Raw genomic sequence first — 23,531 nt, 5'->3', positions numbered from 1 at the left:
AGAGAGAGAACAAGAGAGAGAGAGAGAACGAGAGTATCATGAATCACAGGGGGATATTTTTTCATCCCACCGCTGTCACCAATATATCATGAATCGGGGTTGTTTGGTTGCCTCTGGTTCTTTCTGAAGGGTATTTATTTATATCCCACTTCCGGTTTGGAACTTGCAGCTCTCTGGCGCCCCCCCTACCCTCAGGTCAGACAGGGAACTGCGCCTAGGATAATTAGTCGCCAGAAAGGCTGCATTACTTTGTACTGGCTAATGGGCACATGGCAGCGAGGGTGATATGACTGCTCCCACTCAGGCGGGAAAAATAATTATCAACGCCATCCGTCGCTGCCAGCTTCCCCAAAAGCTCAGTACACTTCCGCTGCCACCAGCTCCTAACCAGGGATTCAAGCTTCAGGAGGCTAATTTGCATATTCCAGGTGCCTTCTGGGAGAAGCGAAGTCTCCCTAAGCTAGAAGATCGTTGGGTACAGCCGGGACCAGCTGCTTCGAAAGCATCACCAAACCAGGGATTCAAGCTTCAGGAGGCTAATTTGCATATTCCAGGTGCCTTCTGGGAGAAGCGAAGTCTCCCTAAGCTAGAAGATCGTTGGGTACAGCCGGGACCAGCTGCTTCGAAAGCATCACCAAACCAGGGATTCAAGCTTCAGGAGGCTAATTTGCATATTCCAGGTGCCTTCTGGGAGAAGCGAAGTCTCCCTAAGCTAGAAGATCGTTGGGTACAGCCGGGACCAGCTGCTTCGAAAGCATCACCAAACCGCGCGCCGAATTTTTGCCTGTAGGACATTATTGCAAGAGAGCTTGGCTGAGTAGATTACACAAGAAGGAAAACACACAGCAAGTCAGCAGGATCTAGGAGCAACATGGCAGATGTGACAACCTACATGGTGAGCTGCAGCATGTGCTACATGTTCACAGATCGACCAGAAGAAGAATCCAATTTCACCTGTCAGAAGTGTAGACTAGTGGCCCTTTTAGAAGAAAAGGTGCGGGGTCTGGAAGAAAGAATAGCAACTTTGAAACTCATCAAAGAGAATGAAGACTTTCTAGACAGAACAGAAGCATCTCTACTGGTCACAGAAGGTGCAAAAAGTGTCAGAGAACCTCCAAAAGCAGATGAGTGGAAGCATGTGACCAAAAGAAGCAAGAAGACCATGGAGAAATCACCAACCACACAACTGAAGAACCGATATCAAATCTTTGTAGAGGATGAAGATGGCACACCTAAGAATGAAGCAATACCAGCAAGCAAAAAAGAAAAGGGCACACAGCAACAAGTGACAGCAAAAAGTACAGCCAAGAAGCAACGAAGAGTGGTGGTGGTGGGAGACTCACTACTGAGAGGCACCGAAGCAGCCATCTGCAGACCGGACATAACTGCAAGAGAAGTATGCTGCCTTCCAGGTGCGATGATCAAGGATGTGACCGATAGGATACCAAAGCTCTTCAGCTCCAAGGACGTCCACCCATTTCTTCTGATACATGTTGGCACCAATGACACGGCAAGGAAGGACCTACCGACAATCTGCAAGGACTTTGAAGAGTTGGGGAAGAAAGTAAAGGAACTGGATGCACAGGTAGTTTTTTCTTCTATCCTTCCAGTAGACGGGCATGGCACCAGGAGATGGAACAGGATCCTTGATGCAAACAACTGGCTAAGACGATGGTGCAGACAACAAGGATTTGGATTCCTGGACCACGGTGTGAATTACTGGTATGATGGACTCCTCGCCAGAGACGGACTACACCTCAACAAACCTGGGAAACACACATTCGCCAGAAGACTCGCTACACTCATCAGGAGGGCGTTAAACTAGAAGAAGAGGGGACGGGAAGAAAAACATTAGACTCGAACAAAGACGACCCAGGAAAACATACTCAGAAGGGAGGTAAGAACATTTCTAAAACAATCCACAGTGAGGAGATTGGAACAAAACAAAATCCTCTAAACTGCATGCTCGCAAACGCCAGAAGCCTGACAAACAAGATGGAAGAACTAGAAGCAGAAATATCTACAGGTAACTTTGACATAGTGGGAATAAGCGAGACATGGTTAGATGAAAGCTATGACTGGGCAGTTAACTTACAGGGTTACAGTCTGTTTAGAAAGGATCGTAAAAATCGGAGAGGAGGAGGGGTTTGTCTCTATGTAAAGTCTTGTCTAAAGTCCACTTTAAGGGAGGATATTAGCGAAGGGAATGAGGATGTCGAGTCCATATGGGTTGAAATTCATGGAGGGAAAAATGGTAGCAAAATTCTCATTGGGGTCTGTTACAAACCCCCAAATATAACAGAAAGCATGGAAAGTCTACTTCTAAAGCAGATAGATGAAGCTGCAACCCATAATGAGGTCCTGGTTATGGGGGACTTTAACTACCCGGATATTAACTGGGAAACAGAAACCTGTGAAACCCATAAAGGCAACAGGTTTCTGCTAATAACCAAGAAAAATTATCTTTCACAATTGGTGCAGAATCCAACCAGAGGAGCAGCACTTTTAGACCTAATACTATCTAATAGACCTGACAGAATAACAAATCTGCAGGTGGTTGGGCATTTAGGAAATAGCGACCACAATATTGTGCAGTTTCACCTGTCTTTCACTAGGGGGACTTGTCAGGGAGTCACAAAAACATTGAACTTTAGGAAGGCAAAGTTTGAACAGCTTAGAGATGCCCTTAATCTGGTAGACTGGGACAATATCCTCAGAAATGAGAATACAGATAATAAATGGGAAATGTTTAAGAACATCCTAAATAGGCAGTGTAAGCGGTTTATACCTTGTGGGAATAAAAGGACTAGAAATAGGAAAAACCCAATGTGGCTAAACAAAGAAGTAAGACAGGCAATTAACAGTAAAAAGAAAGCATTTGCACTACTAAAACAGGATGGCACCATTGAAGCTCTAAAAAACTATAGGGAGAAAAATACTTTATCTAAAAAACTAATTAAAGCTGCCAAAAAGGAAACAGAGAAGCACATTGCTAAGGAGAGTAAAACTAATCCCAAACTGTTCTTCAACTATATCAATAGTAAAAGAATAAAAACTGAAAATGTAGGCCCCTTAAAAAATAGTGAGGAAAGAATGGTTGTAGATGACGAGGAAAAAGCTAACATATTAAACACCTTCTTCTCCACGGTATTCACGGTGGAAAATGAAATGCTAGGTGAAATCCCAAGAAACAATGAAAACCCTATATTAAGGGTCACCAATCTAACCCAAGAAGAGGTGCGAAACCGGCTAAATAAGATTAAAATAGATAAATCTCCGGGTCCGGATGGCATACACCCACGAGTACTAAGAGAACTAAGTAATGTAATAGATAAACCATTATTTCTTATTTTTAGTGACTCTATAGCGACAGGGTCTGTTCCGCAGGACTGGCGCATAGCAAATGTGGTGCCAATATTCAAAAAGGGCTCTAAAAGTGAACCTGGAAATTATAGGCCAGTAAGTCTAACCTCTATTGTTGGTAAAATATTTGAAGGGTTTCTGAGGGATGTTATTCTGGATTATCTCAATGAGAATAACTGTTTAACTCCATATCAGCATGGGTTTATGAGAAATCGCTCCTGTCAAACCAATCTAATCAGTTTTTATGAAGAGGTAAGCTATAGGCTGGACCACGGTGAGTCATTGGACGTGGTATATCTCGATTTTTCCAAAGCGTTTGACACCGTGCCGCACAAGAGGTTGGTACACAAAATGAGAATGCTTGGTCTGGGGGAAATTGTGTGTAAATGGGTTAGTAACTGGCTTAGTGATAGAAAGCAGAGGGTGGTTATAAATGGTATAGTCTCTAACTGGGTCGCTGTGACCAGTGGGGTACCGCAGGGGTCAGTATTGGGACCTGTTCTCTTCAACATATTCATTAATGATCTGGTAGAAGGTTTACACAGTAAAATATCGATATTTGCAGATGATACAAAACTATGTAAAGCAGTTAATACAAGAGAAGATAGTATTCTGCTACAGATGGATCTGGATAAGTTGGAAACTTGGGCTGAAAGGTGGCAGATGAGGTTTAACAATGATAAATGTAAGGTTATACACATGGGAAGAGGGAATCAATATCACCATTACACACTGAACGGGAAACCACTGGGTAAATCTGACAGGGAGAAGGACTTGGGGATCCTAGTTAATGATAAACTTACCTGGAGCAGCCAGTGCCAGGCAGCAGCTGCCAAGGCAAACAGGATCATGGGGTGCATTAAAAGAGGTCTGGATACACATGATGAGAGCATTATACTGCCTCTGTACAAATCCCTAGTTAGACCGCACATGGAGTACTGTGTCCAGTTTTGGGCACCGGTGCTCAGGAAGGATATAATGGAACTAGAGAGAGTACAAAGGAGGGCAACAAAATTAATAAAGGGGATGGGAGAACTACAATACCCAGATAGATTAGCGAAATTAGGATTATTTAGTCTAGAAAAAAGACGACTGAGGGGCGATCTAATAACCATGTATAAGTATATAAGGGGACAATACAAATATCTCGCTGAGGATCTGTTTATACCAAGGAAGGTGACGGGCACAAGGGGGCATTCTTTGCGTCTGGAGGAGAGAAGGTTTTTCCACCAACATAGAAGAGGATTCTTTACTGTTAGGGCAGTGAGAATCTGGAATTGCTTGCCTGAGGAGGTGGTGATGGCGAACTCAGTCAAGGGGTTCAAGAGAGGCCTGGATGTCTTCCTGGAGCAGAACAATATTGTATCATACAATTATTAGGTTCTGTAGAAGGACGTAGATCTGGGGATTTATTATGATGGAATATAGGCTGAACTGGATGGACAAATGTCTTTTTTCGGCCTTACTAACTATGTTACTATTTCTTATTTAACCCCTTCATGACCGGGGGATTTTTCGTTTTTCCGTGTTCGTTTTTCGCTCCCCTCCTTCCCAGAGCCATAACTTTTTTATTTTACCGTCAATTTGGCCATGTGAGGGCTTATATTTTGCAGGACGAGTTGTACTTTTGAACGACATCATTGGTTTTAGCATGTCGTGTACTAGAAAACGGGAAAAAAATTCCAAGTGCGGTGAAATTGCAAAAAAAGTGCAATCCCACATTGGTTTTTTGTTTGGCTTTTTTGCTAGGTTCACTAAATGCTAAAACTGAGCTGCCATTATGATTCTCCAGGTCATTACGAGTTCATAGACACCAAACATGACTAGGTTATTTTTTATCTAAGTGGTGAAAAAAAATTCCAAACTTTGCTAAAAAAAAAAAAAAAAAATTGCGCCATTTTCCGATACTCGTAGCGTCTCCATTTTTCGTGATCTGGGGTCGGTTGAGGGCTTATTTTTTGCGTGCCGAGATGACGTTTTTAATGATAGCATTTCGGTGCAGATACGTTCTTTTGATCGCCCGTTATTGCATTTTAATGCAATGTCGCGGCGACCAAAAAAACGTAATTCTGGCGTTTCGAATTTTTTTCCCGCTACGCTTTTTAGCGATCAGGTTAATACTTTTTTTAGTTGATAGATCGGGCGATTCTGAGCGCGGCGATACCAAATATGCGTAGATTTGATATTTTTTTTATTGATTTATTTTGATTGGGGCGAAAGGGGGGTGATTTAAACTTTTATGTTTTTTTTATTTTTTTCACATTTTTTTAAACTTTTTTTTTAAACTTTTGCCATGCTTCAATAGCCTCCATGAGAGGCTAGAAGCAGGCATAGCACGATCGGCTCTGCTACATAGCAGCGATCTGCTGATCGCTGCTATGTAGCAGAATTGCACGTGTGCTGTGAGCGCCGACCACAGGGTGGCGCTCACAGCGACGGGCAATCAGTAACCATAGAGGTCTCAAGGACCTCTATGGTTACCATTCACAAGCATCGCCGACCCCCGATCATGTGACGGGGGTCTGCGATGACGTCATTTCCGGCCGCCCGGCCGGAAGCGGTAGTTAAATGCCGCTGTCTGCGTTTGACAGCGGCATTTAACTAGTTAATAGGTGCGGGCAGATCGCGATTCTGCCCGCGCCTATTACGGGCACATGTCAGCTGTTCAAAACAGCTGACATGTCCCGGCTTTGGTGCGGGCTCACCGCGGAGCCCTGCATCAAAGCAGGGGAGCCGGCATCGGACGGTATAGTACGTCCGATGCCGGTAAGGGGTTAATAACGGGTCAGGAGCCAACCCAATCAGTAGCAATGGCTTAGGTCAGACTTTAGGGTCTCTAAAGAAAAGATTAGGCAGTGTTTACAAAAGTATATAACAGATATTATAAAATGAGACGATTATGTATGTACAGACAATTACAAAATATAATGGGATTAGAGATGGAAATACACTTACAGTTTCATTTACTGGCAGACCATGAGGTCAAAATGCATCACAGAGCGTCTCTCAGCTTGCTCCCTGGACAAAGACTAGTGCTAAATGCGGTCTCCCTGTCTTATACCCCTGGTCGTGACATCACTGGAAAACCATCTATTAAACATATCACGGCATATGAGCCTCGTAGAAGAACAGCACAATTACACTTTTTCTCAGCACGAAGTGGACGTTCATTTAAATCCAAACACAGCTTGGCTATGAGCCTCGGTTAAGCAGTAATGCGTTTCTCAATTTCTACTAGGCACTGAGCTCCCAAAACCCACTAGTTTGGAGCCCTGTCCCTGTGGTTTCCAGAAATATGAACTGCCTATTTCTGTGAATATCCTGTGTTGATATATTTAGTCTTAAAGGACCACTGTAGCTAAACAAAGGGATTGCCATGTGTTGCTGAGTTGCCCGACGGGCTAGGGGGTTACTCGGTACCAGGCCCTGTGGTTCACAGGGGGATGTCACGGTGGCTGCGACCAGGTCCGTGGCCCAGGGCGCCGATGTAAAAGGGTAAGGTCTTTAAAGGGATAGAGTTTATGTTCGTGACGCCACCTGTGGTGTTCGGTCAGGGTGACCGACGCTGCTTTAAGGGGTCCACTGGGGTGATGTTATGGCAGCTAGATGGTGTACTTTCCCACAGGTGAAGTATGTCCCCAGGGCTTCCTGGTGTGTAGATGGTGGAATGGTGAGAGGCGCAGTGAAGAACAAGGACACAAGGTTGCAGTCTCTTTACCTTTACTGAAGACTTCAGCATCCACAGTCCAGGGCACCAGATCACAGGGCAGGCAGAGTCCGGCCGGTTTGGAGGCAAGTCCAAAGTCCCCTTGTCCAGGTGGAAATCAGAAGCCTTCCCTTGCGCTGCGGTGGTGTATTCCCTTACTGCCTATGGCTTCACATAAGGGTCTCGCGATGTTTTGTGCTCTCTGTCCCCCGTATAGGATAGGACAAAACCCATATGACTGGTGACTTGAGCCTGTTTATAGGGTCTCTTAGATAACCCGGCTCTGTAGGTGTCACCATGCCTCCTGCGTGTAGGTGCGGACAGGTAACCTGCAATTAGCTGTCCTTCCGGTCTCTGAAATAAGGCGTAGAGGTCCTTACTCCCTCAGTGTTCTGGCTACCGAGATTCTGCGCCTCAGAAGGAGGAGGCAGCCTGAGTGGGGCTGGTCCCCTTCTGGTATCCTCTCCTTTGCTTTAACTTCCTTCACTCTCGCTGCAATACAGTTCTGCCTTTCAAAGTCTCTGGGAGCTGTAGCTCTGAGGGTATGCACAGCTCCTTTAACCTACCATCCTCATCAGACCCCGGTCTGGAACTAACTGAGCTGAGCTCAGCCAGCAACTAACTAACTTTTCCTACAGACTACCGGTTATATATATATGGGGAGTGACCTAATAAATAGGAGCAGAAGCTCCCCCTGGTGGCCTGGAGTATTAAATGTGTTGCATGTTTGTGATACCTGGATGCAGTTATCCTTTCTTGCCTCCAAAAGTAGCATCACTCTCCTTTGGGGGAAAGCGACCCAACTGTGATGACCAGGACCCTGGGGTGCCGCATTGCTACTCTTTACTTTCAGTTTCACAGCTGCATGCGGGAGGGGGGAATTGTTTAGAATTACACAGAGCTGGCAGGCAGAGAAGAAGTGTATTCACCCACAGGCAGCTGGGGGAAGAGAGGAGGTTCAGAAAGCCCACAGAGTTTGTCTGTAAAGCCATGGTACCTTCTAAGAGTATACATGGCATATTTACATTATCGTGACAGAGAGAAAGAGAGAGAGAACAAGAGAAAGAGAGAGAACGAGACAGAGAGAGGAGAAAGAGAGATAACGAGAGAAAGAGATAACGAGAGAAAGAGAAGAATGAGAGAAAGAGGGAGAATGAGACAGAGAGAGAATGAGAGAAAAAGCGAATGAGAGAAAGAGAGAGAGCAAGACAGAGAGGAGAAAGAGAGATAACAAGAGAAAGAGATAACGAGAGAAAGAGAAGAATGAGAGAAAGAGGGAGAATGAGACAGAGAGAGAATGAGAGAAAAAGCGAATGAGAGAAAGAGAGAGAGCAAGACAGAGAGGAGAACGAGAGAGAACGAGAGAAAGAGAGAGAACAAGAGAAAGAGAGAACGAGACAGAGAGAATGAGAGAAAGCGAGAGAATGAGAGAGAACGAGAGAAACGGAGAGCGCGAGACAGAGAAAGGAGAACAATAGAAAGAGAGAACGAAACAGAGAAAAGAGAATGAGGGAAAGAGAGAATGAAAGAGAGAGAGCATTGTGAGAAAAAGAGAAAGAAGGAGACGGAGAGAGGAGAATGACAGAAAGAGTTGAGAAGGAGAGAAAGACAGAGAGAGAGGAAAACGTTAGAGAGAGAATGAGAGAAACAGAGAGAGAATGAGAGAAAGAGGGAGAACCAGAGAGAGGGAGAGAACGAGAGAGGAGAAAAAGAGAATTAGAGAGAGAGAGAGCGAGGCAGAGAGAAACAGTTGAGAGACAGATGAAGAGAAAGAAAAACAGTGATACAGACAGATAAAAAAGAGAGAAACAAAGAAAGATGGAAAGAGACATAGAAAAAGGTAGAAAGATAAAGAAACTGAAAGAGAGACAAAGACGGAAAAGAGAGAAAGAGGCAAACAGAGAGAGAGGAAAGCAGAATCCTCCAGCCTGTGGATATGGTGCCCAGGTCCAGTCCTCCAGTCTTTGGAGGTGGTGCCCAGGTGCAGTCCTCCAGTCTGAGAAGTGGTGCAAAGGCCAAGTCCTCCAGTCTGTGGACGTGGTGCCCAGGTATAGTCCTGCAGTCAGTGGATGTCGTGCCCAGGTATAGTCCTCCGATCTGTGTATGTGGTAACCAGGTCTAGTCATCTACTCTGTCTATGTGGTGTCCAGGTCCAGTCCTCCAGTCTGTGGATGTGAGGTCCAGTCCTCCAGTTTGTGGATGTGGTATCCAGGTCCAGTCCTCGAGTCTGTGGATGTGTTGCCCGGGTCCAGCTCTCCAGTCTGTAGAACTGGTGCCCCGGTCCAGTCCACCAGTCTGTGGATGTGGTGCCCAGGTATAGTCCTCTAGTTTATGAAACTTGTGCCCAGGTATGGTCCTGCAGTATGTGGAAGTAGTGCCCAGGTACAGGTCCAGTCTTCCAGTCTGTGAATGTGGTTCCTAGGTACAATTCTCAAATCTGTGGACAGGAGCCCAGGTCCGATACACCAGAATATGGACTTAGTGCCCAGATCCAGTCCTCCACTCTGTGGATGTGGTGCCCAGGTCCAGTCCTCCAGTCTGTGAATGTGGTGCCCAGGTAAAGTCCGCCAGTCTGTGGATGTGGTGTCCAGGTCAAGTCCTCCAGTCTGTGGATGGGGTGCCCATGTAATTGCAACACCCCAGGTAACCGGTTGGTGCAGTGATGTTGCCTTTCTTTCGGGGAGGGTGATATCACGCTTGGAGGCAAGGGAGATTCTCTGTATCAGGTAAGGCACTTGCATTCAAGACATCTGAATCTAGGCTCAGGACCCGGATTCAGGGGAGACTCCTTACACTTTATGTATCCTGGTCTGGAGGAGGAGCCAGTCAGTCTGAGGGAGACAGTGGAGGGAGACAGTTGGTCTCCAGGAGTGAGAAGAAGGATGTCTGGAGCAGACGTAGGGTCCAGGCAGCCACGAGGGAGCTGCTACCCCTGGAAAGAGTGAGAAGCAGAAGGAGAGTGGAATTTTGGAGGAGCTTACAAGGAAGAAGCACAGAGCAGGAAGAGGCTCAGCAGGGGAACAGCCGAAGGACACCCTGTGAGCCAGAGCGCAGAACCGGGTACCGGGAGCCCGAAGCTATAGTGGGACTCTAGGAAAGTTAGCAGAACCGGAGGGTATAGGACTGTATGTCAATTGCCTGCATCAAGTCTGAGATGAAGCAGTAACTTTAGAGCCCGGGGCATGATAGAGGCTCGAACTGTCTAGCATACAGACATCTGTCTTAGGACAGGAGAGAGGGGACTTGCACTGAGCTTCAAGCGGCAGGGACCTAACCAACTAAACAGCGCAAGTAGGAAAGGCTTACGGACCTCACCTGGGAGAGGGATCTCCTATTGCCTCCAAGCCAGCCGTACCACAGCTACCCTGCACTTGGTACCCTGGAATGAGGACTACTACTAGGTATAACCAAAGGACTGAAAAAAACCCTTTTAAAATGTAACTTTTAATAAATACTGAGTAAAAATTACCCATATAAACGGGTCAGGAGACAATAACACCTTAATCTATCTTAACACAAAAAATGAAAGGATAGAGACTAGACGGTGGGATGGGGGGGACGTGATCTTTCCCTTACTCGCCCTACCTCACAGCGGAGGTTGGCACCCTAATCTTGACATGGCGCCCCCACTCGTCGACGGCTCTCCCTTATGAACCTACAGGATCTTAACAAAATGAAACTACCACCACACCACAACCTTATCTAAAGTGCAATAATGCTTATAAGGTGCAATAAAAGAGCTGTAAAGATCTAATGTGGAATAGTTTCCACAAGAAAGGGTCTTGTAAACCGTTACCTGTTGTGAATTCTGTGGCAGAGCTCCCTCCTGTGGTCACAAGTGGTACTTCGGCTGATTCTCTCTGTGAGCTTCTGTTGGTGGAGGGAAGTGGTACTGCGGCTTCTGAGTTTCCTCCCTCAGGTGATCTGGTGAGGTCGTTAGGTGCTTCTCTACTTAACTCCACCTAATGCTTTGATCCTGGCTTCCTGTCAATGTTCCAGTGTTGGACTTGCTTTTCCCTGGATCATTCCTGTGGCCTGCTGCTCTGCATAGCTAAGTTCTTCTTTGCTATTTGTTTGCTATTTTTTCTGTCCAGCTTGTCTAATTTGTTGCTGGAAGCTCTGGGACGCAGAGGGTGTACCTCCGTGCCGTTAGTTCGGTACGGAGGGTCTTTTTGCCCCCTTTGCGTGGTTTTCTTTAGGGTTTTGTGTAGACCGCAAAGTTGCCTCTTCTATCCTCGCTCTGTTAAGAAAGTCGGGCCTCACTTTGCTGAATCTATTTCATCTCTACGTTTGTCTTTTCATCTTAACTCACAGTCATTATATGTGGGGGGCTGCCTTTTCCTTTGGGGTATTTCTCTGAGGCAAGGTAGGCTTATTTTCTATCTTCAGGCTAGTTAGTTTCTCAGGCTGTGCCGAGTTGCATAGGTAGAGTTAGGCGCAATCCACGGCTGCCTCTAGTGTTGTTTGGAGAGGATTAGGGATTGCGGTCTGCAGAGTTCCCACGTCTCAGAGCTCGTTCTATGATTTTGGGTTATTGTCAGATCACTGTATGTGCTCTGACCGCTATGTCCATTGTGGTACTGAATTGCCTTTCATAACAGTACAGGAAGCCAAAAGTACTAATGATTCTCAATAGAGGGAAAGGAGAAGTTCTGAGACCATTTTTTTTTCTTTGCACTGTGTTTTGCCTTTTTTTCCCTAGACATTTGGGTGGTTCAGGACACAGGTGTAGCGATGGACATTAGAAGTCTGTCTTCATTTGTGGATCAGCTCTCGGCAAGAGTACAAAAGATTCAAGACACTATTGATCAGAAATCTATGTTAGAACCAAGAATTCCTATTCCTGATTTGTTTTTTGGAGATAGAACTAAGTTTCTGAGTTTCAAAAATAATTGTAAATTATTTCTGGCCTTGAAACCTCGCTCCTCTGGTGATCCAGTTGAACAGGTTTTGATCATTATTTCTTTTTTGCGTGGCGACCCTCAGGACTGGGCATTTTCTCTTGCGTCAGGAGATCCTGCATTGAGTAATATCGATGCGTCTTTCCTGGCGCTCGGATTGCTGTACGATGAACCTAATTCAGTGGATCAGGCAGAGAAAAATTTGCTGGCTCTTTGTCAGGGTCAGGATGAGATAGAGGTATATTGTCAGAAATTTAGAAAGTGGTCCGTGCTCACTCAATGGAATGAATCTGCGCTGGCAGCTATGTTCAGAAAGGGTCTCTCTGAAGCCCTTAAGGATGTCATGGTGGGATTTCCTATGCCTGCTGGTTTGAATGAGTCTATGTCTTTGGCCATTCGGATCGGTCGACGCTTGCGTGAGCGTAAATCTGTGCACCATTTGGCGGTATTACCTGAGCTTAAACCTGAGCCTATGCAGTGCGATAGGACTTTGACCAGAGTTGAACGGCAAGAACACAGACGTCTGAATGGGCTGTGTTTCTACTGTGGTGATTCCACTCATGCTATCTCTGATTGTCCTAAGCGCACTAAGCGGTTCGCTAGGTCTGCCACCATTGGTACGGTACAGTCAAAATTTCTTCTGTCCGTTACCTTGATCTGTTCTTTGTCATCGTATTCTGTCATGGCATTTGTGGATTCAGGCGCTGCCCTGAATTTGATGGACTTAGAGTATGCTAAGCGTTGTGGGTTTTTCTTGGAGCCCTTGCAGTGTCCTATTCCATTGAGAGGAATTGATGCCACGCCTTTGGCCAAGAATAAGCCTCAGTACTGGACCCAGCTGACCATGTGCATGGCTCCTGCACATCAGGAGGTTATTCGCTTTCTGGTGTTGCATAATCTGCATGATGTGGTCGTGTTGGGGTTGCCATGGCTACAAGCCCATAATCCAGTATTAGATTGGAAATCCATGTCTGTGTCCAGCTGGGGTTGTCGGGGTACATGGTGATGTTCCATTTCTGTCAATTTCGTCATCCACCCCTTCTGAGGTTCCAGAGTTCTTGTCTGATTACCGGGATGTATTTGATGAGCCTAAGTCCGATGCCCTACCTCCGCATAGGGATTGTGATTGTGCTATCAATTTGATTCCTGGTAGTAAATTCCCAAAAGGTCGACTGTTTAATTTATCCGTGCCTGAGCACGCCGCTATGCGGAGTTACGTGAAGGAATCCCTGGAGAAGGGACATATTCGCCCGTCATTGTCACCATTAGGAGCAGGGTTCTTTTTTGTAGCCAAGAAGGATGGTTCGCTGAGACCTTGTATAGATTACCGCCTTCTAAATAAGATCACGGTTAAATTTCAGTACCCCTTGCCATTGTTATCTGATTTGTTTGCTCGGATTAAGGGGGCTAGTTGGTTCACCAAGATAGATCTTCGTGGTGCGTATAATCTGGTGCGAATCAGGCGAGGAGATGAATGGAAAACTGCATTTAATACGCCCGAGGGCCATTTTGAGTATCTAGTGATGCCATTCGGACTTGCCAATGCTCCATCAGTGTTTCAGTCCTTTATGCATGACATCTTCCGAGAGTACCTGGATAAATTCCTGATTGTGTACTTGGATGACATTTTGATCTTCTCGGATGATTGGGAGTCTCATGTGAAGCAGGTCAGAACAGTTTTTCAGGTCCTGCGTGCTAATTGTTTGTTTGTGAAGGGATCAAAGTGTCTCTTTGGTGTGCAGAAGGTTTCATTTTTGGGGTTCATCTTTTCCCCTTCTACTATCGAGATGGATCCTGTTAAGGTCCAAGCCATCCATGATTGGACTCAGCCGACATCTCTGAAAAGTCTGCAAAAGTTCCTGGGCTTTGCTAATTTTTATCGTCGCTTCATCTGCAATTTTTCTAGTATTGCCAAACCATTGACCGATTTGACCAAGAAGGGTGTTGATTTGGTCAATTGGTCTTCTGCTGCTGTGGAAGCTTTTCAAGACTTGAAGCGTCGTTTTTCTTCTGCCCCTGTGTTGTGTCAACCAGATGTTTCTCTTCCGTTCCAGGTCGAGGTTGATGCTTCTGAGATTGGAGCAGGGGCTGTTTTGTCGCAGAGAGGTTCTGATTGCTCAGTGATGAAACCATGCGCTTTTTTTCCAGGAAGTTTTCGCCTGCTGAGCGAAATTATGATGTGGGCAACCGAGAGTTGCTGGCCATGAAGTGGGCATTCGAGGAGTGGCGTCATTGGCTTGAAGGAGCTAAGCATCGCGTGGTGGTATTGACTGATCATAAGAAATTGACTTATCTTGAGTCTGCTAAGCGGTTGAATCCTAGACAAGCTCGTTGGTCGCTATTTTTTGCCCGTTTTGACTTTGTGATTTCGTACCTTCCGGGCTCTAAAAATGTGAAGGCGGATGCTCTGTCTAGGAGTTTTGTGCCCGACTCTCCGGGTTTGTCGGAGCCGGCGGGTATCCTCAAGGAAGGAGTAATTGTGTCTGCCATCTCCCCTGATTTGCGGCGGGTGCTGCAAAAATTTCAGGCTAATAAACCTGATCGTTGTCCAGCGGAGAGACTGTTTGTCCCTGATAGGTGGACCAATAAAGTTATCTCTGAGGTTCATTGTTCGGTGTTGGCTGGTCATCCTGGAATCTTTGGTACCAGAGAGTTGGTGGCTAGATCCTTCTGGTGGCCATCTCTGTCGCGGGATGTGCGTGTTTTTGTGCAGTCCTGTGGGATTTGTGCTCGGGCTAAGCCCTGCTGTTCTCGTGCCAGTGGGTTGCTTTTGCCCTTGCCGGTCCCGAAGAGGCCTTGTACACATATCTCTATGGATTTTATTTCTGATCTTCCCGTTTCTCAAAAGATGTCAGTCATTTGGGTGGTCTGTGATCGCTTTTCTAAGATGGTCCATCTGGTACCCTTGTCTAAATTAATAATAATTATAATTATTATTTTTATTTATATAGCGCCAACATATTCCGCAGCGCTTTACAAATTATAGAGGGGACTTGTACAGACAATAGACATTACAGCATAACAGAAATACAGTTCAAAACAGATACCAGGAGGAGTGAGGGCCCTGCTGCTCGCAAGCTTACAAACTATGGGGAAAAGGGGAGACACGAGAGGTGGATGGTAACAATTGCTTTAGTTATACAGACCAGCTATAGTGTAAGGCTCAGGTGTTCATGTAAAGCTGCAAGAACCAGTATGTAGCAGTACAGACACAGAGGGCTAATACTGCATAAAGTGTATGAGAACATGATGCGAGGAACCTTTTTTTTTTTTTTTTTTTTTTATTATAAATAGGCCACACAGGGATCGTTAGGTTAATGCATTGAGGCGGTAGGCCAGTCTGAACAAATGAGTTTTTAGGGTACGCTTAAAACTGTGGGGATTGGGGATTAACCGTATTAACCTAGGTAGTGCATTCCAAAGAATCGGCGCAGCACGTGTAAAGTCTTGGAGACGGGAGTGGGAGGTTCTGATTATTGAGGATGCTAACCTGAGGTCATTAGCGGAGCGGAGGGCACGGGTAGGGTGGTAGACTGATACCAGGGAGGAGATGTAGGGTGGTGCTGAGCCATGGAGTGCTTTGTGGATGAGGGTAGTAGTTTTGTACTGGATTCTGGAGTGGATGGATAGCCAGTGTAATGACTGGCACAGGGTAGAGGCATCGGTGTAACGGTTGGTGAGGAATATGATCCTGGCTGCAGCATTCAGGACAGATTGGAGCGGGGAGAGTTTTGCAAGAGGGAGGCCGATTAGTAGAGAGTTACAATAGTCCAGACGAGAATGAATAAGTGAAACAGTCAGAGTTTTTGCAGAGTCGAAAGTAAGAAAAGGGCGAATTCTAGAAATGTTTTTGAGATGCAGGTAAGAAGAGCGAGCCAGTGATCGGATGTAGGGGGTGAATGAAAGGTCAGAATCAAGGATGACCCCAAGGCAGCGGGCATGTTGCTTTGGAGTAATGGTGGAACCGCACACGGAGATGGCAATGTCAGGCAAAGGTAGGTTAGTAGAGGGAGAGAACACGAGGAGTTCAGTTTTTGACAGGTTTAGTTTCAGATAGAGGGAGGACATGATGTTAGAGACAGCGGTAAGACAATCACTGGTGTTTTCTAATAAGGCAGGCGTGAGATCAGGAGAAGAAGTGTATAATTGGGTGTCGTCAGCATAGAGATGGTACTGGAAACCAAATCTACTGATTGTTTGTCCAATAGGGGCAGTATACAACGAGAAGCGGAGGGGGCCTAGGACTGATCCTTCCTCCTCTGATTTGGTGCCATTGTTCTTCCAGCATGTGGTTCGTTTACATGGCATTCCAGAGAATATCGTTTCTGACAGAGGTTCCCAGTTTGTTTCGAGGTTTTGGCGAGCCTTTTGTGGTAGGATGGGCATTGACTTGTCTTTTTCCTCGGCTTTCCATCCTCAGACTAATGGCCAGACCGAACGAACCAATCAGACCTTGGAAACATATCTGAGATGCTTTGTTTCTGCCCATCAGGATGACTGGGTGTCCTTTTTGCCTTTGGCTGAGTTCGCCCTTAATAATCGGGCCAGCTCGGCTACCTTGGTTTCGCCATTTTTCTGCAATTCTGGGTTCCATCCTCGTTTCTCTTCAGGACAGGTTGAGTCTTCGGACTGTCCTGGTGTGGATACTGTGGTGGACAGGTTGCAGCAGATTTGGACTCATGTGGTGGACAATTTGACCTTGTCCCAGGAGAAGGCTCAATGTTTCGCTAATCGCAGACGCCGTGTGGGTCCCCGACTTCGTGTTGGGGATCTGGTTTGGTTATCTTCTCGTCATATTCCTATGAAGGTTTCCTCTCCTAAGTTTAAACCTCGTTTCATTGGTCCGTATAGGATTTCTGAGGTTCTTAATCCTGTGTCTTTTCGTCTGACCCTTCCAGATTCTTTTTCCATACATAACGTATTCCATAGGTCATTGTTGCGGAGATACGTGGCACCTATGGTTCCATCTGTTGATCCTCCTGCCCCGGTTTTGGTGGAGGGGGAATTGGAGTATATTGTGGAGAAGATTTTGGATTCTCGTGTTTCTAGACGGAAACTCCAGTATCTGGTTAAATGGAAGGGTTATGCTCAGGAAGATAATTCCTGGGTTTTTGCCTCTGATGTCCATGCTCCCGATCTTGTTCGTGCCTTTCATATGGCTCATCCTGGTCGGCCTGGGGGCTCTGGTGAGGGTTCGGTGACCCCTCCTCAAGGGGGGGGTACTGTTGTGAATTCTGTGGCAGAGCTCCCTCCTGTGGTCACAAGTGGTACTTCGGCTGATTCTCTCTGTGAGCTTCTGTTGGTGGAGGGAAGTGGTACTGCGGCTTCTGAGTTTCCTCCCTCAGGTGATCTGGTGAGGTCGTTAGGTGCTTCTCTACTTAACTCCACCTAATGCTTTGATCCTGGCTTCCTGTCAATGTTCCAGTGTTGGACTTGCTTTTCCCTGGATCATTCCTGTGGCCCGCTGCTCTGCATAGCTAAGTTCTTCTTTGCTATTTGTTTGCTATTTTTTCTGTCCAGCTTGTCTAATTTGTTGCTGGAAGCTCTGGGACGCACAGGGTGTACCTCCGTGCAGTTCGGTACGGAGGGTCTTTTTGCCCCCTTTGCGTGGTTTTCTTTAGGGTTTTGTGTAGACCGCAAAGTTACCTTTTCTATCCTCGATCTGTTAAGAAAGTCGGGCCTCACTTTGCTGAATCTATTTCATCTCTACGTTTGTCTTTTCATCTTAACTCACAGTCATTATATGTGGGGGGCTGCCTTTTCCTTTGGGGTATTTCTCTGAGGCAAGGTAGGCTTATTTTCTGTCTTCAGGCTAGTTAGTTTCTCAGGCTGTGCCGAGTTGCATAGGCAGAGTTAGGCGCAATCCACGGCTGCCTCTAGTGTTGTTTGGAGAGGATTAGGGATTGCGGTCTGCAGAGTTCCCACGTCTCAGAGCTCGTTCTATGATTTTGGGTTATTGTCAGATCACTGTATGTGCTCTGACCGCTATGTCCATTGTAGTACTGAATTGCCTTTCATAACAGTTACCCTTCTATTGATCTGATATGAGAAAGGTGCACAAGGTGTCTAATGTTAGAGACAGAGTAAGTTTAGACAGTTGCGATATACAGCAATAATGGACCTGTTTCCAGTCTCAACAATATACATGACACCTATAGTATACCCAAATAATATGCACAGTATGGTATTTGGGAGAAAGATGTATACACTGTGCAGGCAGAGTAGTATGCAAAAAAAAGTGGAGGGCGGAGACAAAGGAAACGAAACCGCCCACGAAAGAGAGCGGGAAAAGGACAAGGAGGAGGAGGAAGTGAGCCACGTGGAGGACGCCATGACAAGCCACCCGAGATCGGAGCGTGGGGTCGGAGTCGAGGACTCCCCCAGCTACCCAGAGAGATACCGCGGCCAGGCGTCACCTGTTGGCCCCGACATCCTGCAGGCCGGAGTGGACAAGCTCAGCGATCAACTCCGGCGGACGCAGCTGAGCACTGAGGCCGGGTGGAAGGAGACCGTCATCGGGGGCCTCACCAGACATCTGTCGGCAGCCTCGTCTGGTCCGGAGCAAGAAAGAAGTTTCAGCGATCCGAAGCCACAAAGCAAGGCCCTGCCGGAAAGCGAGATGCTGCAAACAGAGATGACAACGCCGCAGCGCAAGGCCCCGCAGTCAGCGTTCCAGATCCCAGCGGAGACGGAGCAGGCCGGCACCGGAGAGACTGCATCTGAAGCAGGTATGAAGAACGACCCTGCCCCAGTGACAGAAGACCTGTGGGTAAGCCCCATCGCGGCGCCACCTGCTGCCCTGACTAAGACTAACTCTGAACTGACGAGTCCCAGCACTACTACCACTGTGTGCATCATTTCTACTACTGTACCTACTACCAAAACTGACATTCGAATCCAAATTGTACCTGAAAAACCGATTAGTGACATTGATACCGCATCGGATGAGAAAAGAGATATGCAAAGCAATAAGACCCCCATCTGGAGTGAGGGAGCCCTTTATGTGGCACCTGGTAGCCGCCAGTATCCAGCTGGGCTACTCCGACCGGTGCTACCCTCTGAGTTACAGCACTAAACCTCGAAGAACCGAGTATGTAAATAGTTAACTGTTTCCTGTCTTTGCTTTAAACCCGTCCAGGGTTAACTCTTAAAGGGGTACCTTCATTTACCCGGGATCCCTATTGTTTTATATTTCTTTTTCTACTTTGCACAAGTTACCATTGTTTCCAAAGACTGCCGGATCATGAACAGTGAATGATTCCAAAACTGTTTTGTACATAGTTTGCACCTTCTTAAAGGCGCCCTCTACTGGTTTTACATCGAAAGAAGACTTTTCGAAGATACTGCTTTTAGGACATGACGCAGAAGGTCTTGCTTTCAACGGACTTGCAGACAGAGAGAATGTGCACTACCTCATAGAGACTTGGTTCCCTCTTAAAGGGAATGTTCACATGTTGCCTTAAGAAAAGTTGAAATGTTGATAATGTTGTGATTCAGAAAAGTTTGATAATGCTACTAGAGATTGAGGACAGGAAAGATTGAAAGTGAACCCGTAAGGGTTAGAGAGAGAGTCCTCCTGAGAACTGTAGAACGATAGTTGGTTGCTGATGGAAAGACAATGACAGTAGGCCCAGCCAAGGAGCTAGGCGGTCCTGCATTGGTGAAGCTAGAAAGAAAAGAAAAAGTTGAGTTATTTTATAGTACTTTATAGTAGGCCTTTAGTGGGTTCAGCTTATACGCCCTTAAAGGTAAAGTTAAATTATGGTTCAGAATTTGCACTGAGTAGAATACCCGGCTGGGTGATAAGAGTTATTTATAGTCATAATGTTATTTAAAAATATTTAATCTTGTTTTGTTTGTAACGTTCAAGTGTCCTCACCTCCCATAAAGGGAAGCCTTGTTCTATTTACTTGTTTCAAACATTTCAAAATTTTGTATGTCTATTGCTGATATGTATTGTTGTTCTTCTTCCCAGTCCAGGAGTACTGGATTTAACCGGGGGGGAGTGCAGCGCCCCAGAGACCTGGTCGTTGCAGTATGACGCTCTGCCACTAAGGGGAGTGATGGTACGTCTGATGGCACTAAAGGAGTTCTTCTGACCAGGTATCACCAGCACACATTACACTACACACTCCGGCCACTAGGGGGAGCAAAAGGCTTTATTTGTTGGGCCACTCCTCACACTGGTAAAACTAGGGGTCGGATAGGAAGTTAGTCAGAAGCTGACTGGGTTGGATTCAGGCAACATCCCGTGGCAGGGGGTGTTGCAGGGAGAAGACACAGGGGGGTCCCTGTCAGGCTTGGGAACCTGGCAGGTGCCTAGCGAACAGAGCAGAACATTACGGAATCGCGCCTGCACTACCTTGCGACGGTATCCTAAGAAAGAGACACGAAGCGAAGGATATTGTGAAACAGTGAGAAACAAGATCAAGCACAAAGGAGAGCCAGTAGGAGTCGTGCCGTGAGACCGAGGCAACATCCTACTGAGGCGCGTAGCCGGTGGCCGGAACACCGAGGGAGTAACTGACTCTATGCCTTACTTCGAACTCCGCAGGACAGTTAATTATAGGTTGGCTGTCTACCTTAAATTTCCTACGAAGACATAGGGGGCAACGCTTGGAGAGGGGCGTCTCTAGGGTCCCGGAAGAGCTCCGAGCCTTCCCGTCATACGGGTGCGTCCTAGCCATAACATACCTGGGGGATGAGAAACTAGAAACATCTGGAACTAAAGAGAGAGAATTAGAAAGAACTAGAAAGAATGAACGAACGAGAACAGAAGTTGTGAGGACTATTCAGAATGCTCAGCAGGGTAGCACTACAACACACAGGCGCTAGTGGTAGGCAACGATTTCCACCTGCAAAGGGAACTATCAGACCGGCCGGTCTCAGACAGCCCTGTTAATCGTGCTCTGGATTGAGGATCCTGAAGTCTTCAGTAAAGAGGTAAAGAGACTGCAACCTTGTGTCCTCGTTATTGACTGCACCTCACACCATCACCATCTACACTCTGGGAAGCCCTGGGGACATACTTCACCTGTGGGAAGGTATACCATCCAGCTGCCATTCCATCACCCCAGCGGACCGCACAGTAGCGTCGGTCACCCTGACCGAACACCACAGGTGGCGTCACGAATCCCTGACAGACTGTACCACCTTTATTGGACACCCCATAGCAGGGTCGCGGACCGGGTCCAGCCACCGTGACAGCCTCAGGACCGAACCAGAGAGGCCCGGTACCGAGAACTTGTGGCCCGGTGTCTGGGGGCGCTTCACCTTGGCGTCACGAACAGGATGTACTTAAGCCTGAAGAATTGGGTCATGTGTGCCTTGGAACTGTGATTGAAACGTGTTTGAACTGTGATTTATTGCAAGGACTGTGTATTGCTATCTGCTGCAAGATTCCCGCCAAAACTGCCGCAACTGCTGCGCCACAAGGAGCGCAGGAGAAGAAGAAGGGCGTGGAAGTGTGCGTGAGCAAGCTGAAGAGCGCGAAAGATAATGGCCGCCCAGTCTAAATATTTCTGCACCTTGAGGACGTGTCCGTCAGCAGCTGATATCCGCCTCCTGATCCTCAATGGAGGGCGGAGAAACAAGAAACGAAACCGCCCACGAAGGAGAGAGCGGGAAAAGGACAAGGAGGAGGAGGAAGTGAGCCACGTGGGAGATGCCATGACAAGCCACCCGAGATCGGAACGTGGGGTCGGAGCACAGGACTCCCCCAGCTGCCCAGAGAGATACCGCGGCCAGGCGTCACCTGTTGGCCCCGACTTCCTGCAGGCCGGAGTGGACGAGCTCAGCGATCAACTCCGGCGGACGCAGCTGAGCACTGAGGCCGGGTGGAAGGAGACCGTCATCGGGGGCCTCACCAGACATCTGTCGGCAGTCTCATCTGGTCCGGAGCAAGAAAGAAGTTTCAGCGCTCCGAAGCCAGAAAGCAAGGCCCTGCCGGAAAGCGAGATGCTGCAAACAGAGATGACAACGCCGCAGCGCAAGGTCCCGCAGTCAGCGTTCCAGATCCCAGCGGAGACGGAGCAGGCCGGCACCGGAGGGACCGCATCTGAAGCAGGTATGAAGAACGACCCTGCCCCAGTGACAGAAGACCTGTGGGTAAGCCCCATCGCTGCGCCACCTGCTGCCCTGACTAAGATTAACTCTGAACTGACGAGTCCCAGCACTACTACCACTGTGTGCATCATTTCTACTACTGTACCTACTACCAAAACTGACATTCGAACGCTGATCCCTAACGACTTGACTATACCGGAGAAACTGATTAGTGACATTGATACCGCATCGGATGAGAAAAGAGATATGCAAAGCCATCAGACCCCCATCTGGAGTGAGGGAGCCCTTTATGTGGCACCTGGTAGCCGCCAGTATCCAGCTGGGCTACTCCGACCGGTGCTACCCTCTGAGTTACAGCACTAAACCTCGAAGAACCGAGTATGTAAATAGTTAACTGTTTCCTGTCTTTGCTTTAAACCCGTCCAGGGTTAACTCTTAAAGGGGTACCTTCGTTTACCCGGGATCCCTATTGTTTTATATTTCTTTTTCTACTTTGCACAAGTTACCATTGTTTCCAAAGTCTGCCGGATCATGAACAGTGAATGATTCCAAAACTGTTTTGTACATAGTTTGCACCTTCTTAAAGGCGCCCTCTACTGGTTTTACATCGAAAGAAGACTTTGCGAAGATACTGCTTTTAGGACATGACGCAGAAGGTCTTGCTTTCAACGGACTTGCAGACAGAGAGAATGTGGACTACCTCATAGAGACTTGGTTCCCTCTTAAAGGGAATGTTCACATGTTGCCTTAAGAAAAGTTGAAATGTTGATAATGTTGTGATTCAGAAAAGTTTGATAATGCTACTAGAGATTGAGGACAGGAAAGATTGAAAGTGAACCCGTAGGGGTTAGAGAGAGAGTCCTCCTGAGAACTGTAGAACGATAGTTGGTTGCTGATGGAAAGACAATGACAGTAGGCCCAGCCAAGGAACTAGGCGGTCCTGCATTGGTGAAGCTAGAAAGAAAAGAAAAAGTTGAGTTATTTTATAGTACTTTATAGTAGGCCTTAGTGGGTTCAGCTTATACGCCCTTAAAGGTAAAGTTAAATTATGGTTCAGAATTTGCACTTAGTAGAATACCCGGTTGGGTGATAAGAGTTATTTATAGTCATAATGTTATTTAAAAATATTTAACCTTGTTTTGTTTGTAACATTGAAGTGTCCTCACCTCCCATAAAGGGAAGCATTGTTCTATTTACTTGTTTCAAACATTTCAAAATTTTGTATGTCTATTGCTGATATGTATTGTTGTTCTTCTTCCCAGTCCAGGAGTACTGGATTTAACCGGGGGGGAGTGCAGCGCCCCAGAGACCTGGTCGTTGCAGTATGACGCTCTGCCACTAAGGGGAGTGATGGTACGTCTGATGGCACTAAAGGAGTTCTTCTGACCAGGTATCACCAGCACACATTACACTTCACACTCCGGCCACTAGGGGGAGAAAAAGGCTTTATTTGTTGGGCCACTCCTCACACTGGTAAAACTAGGGGTCGGATAGGA

Source organism: Ranitomeya imitator, unplaced genomic scaffold (assembly GCF_032444005.1).
Source record: "Ranitomeya imitator isolate aRanImi1 unplaced genomic scaffold, aRanImi1.pri SCAFFOLD_66, whole genome shotgun sequence".
Lineage (NCBI taxonomy): Eukaryota > Metazoa > Chordata > Amphibia > Anura > Dendrobatidae > Ranitomeya > Ranitomeya imitator.
Note: the sequence above shows the minus strand (reverse complement) of the source record.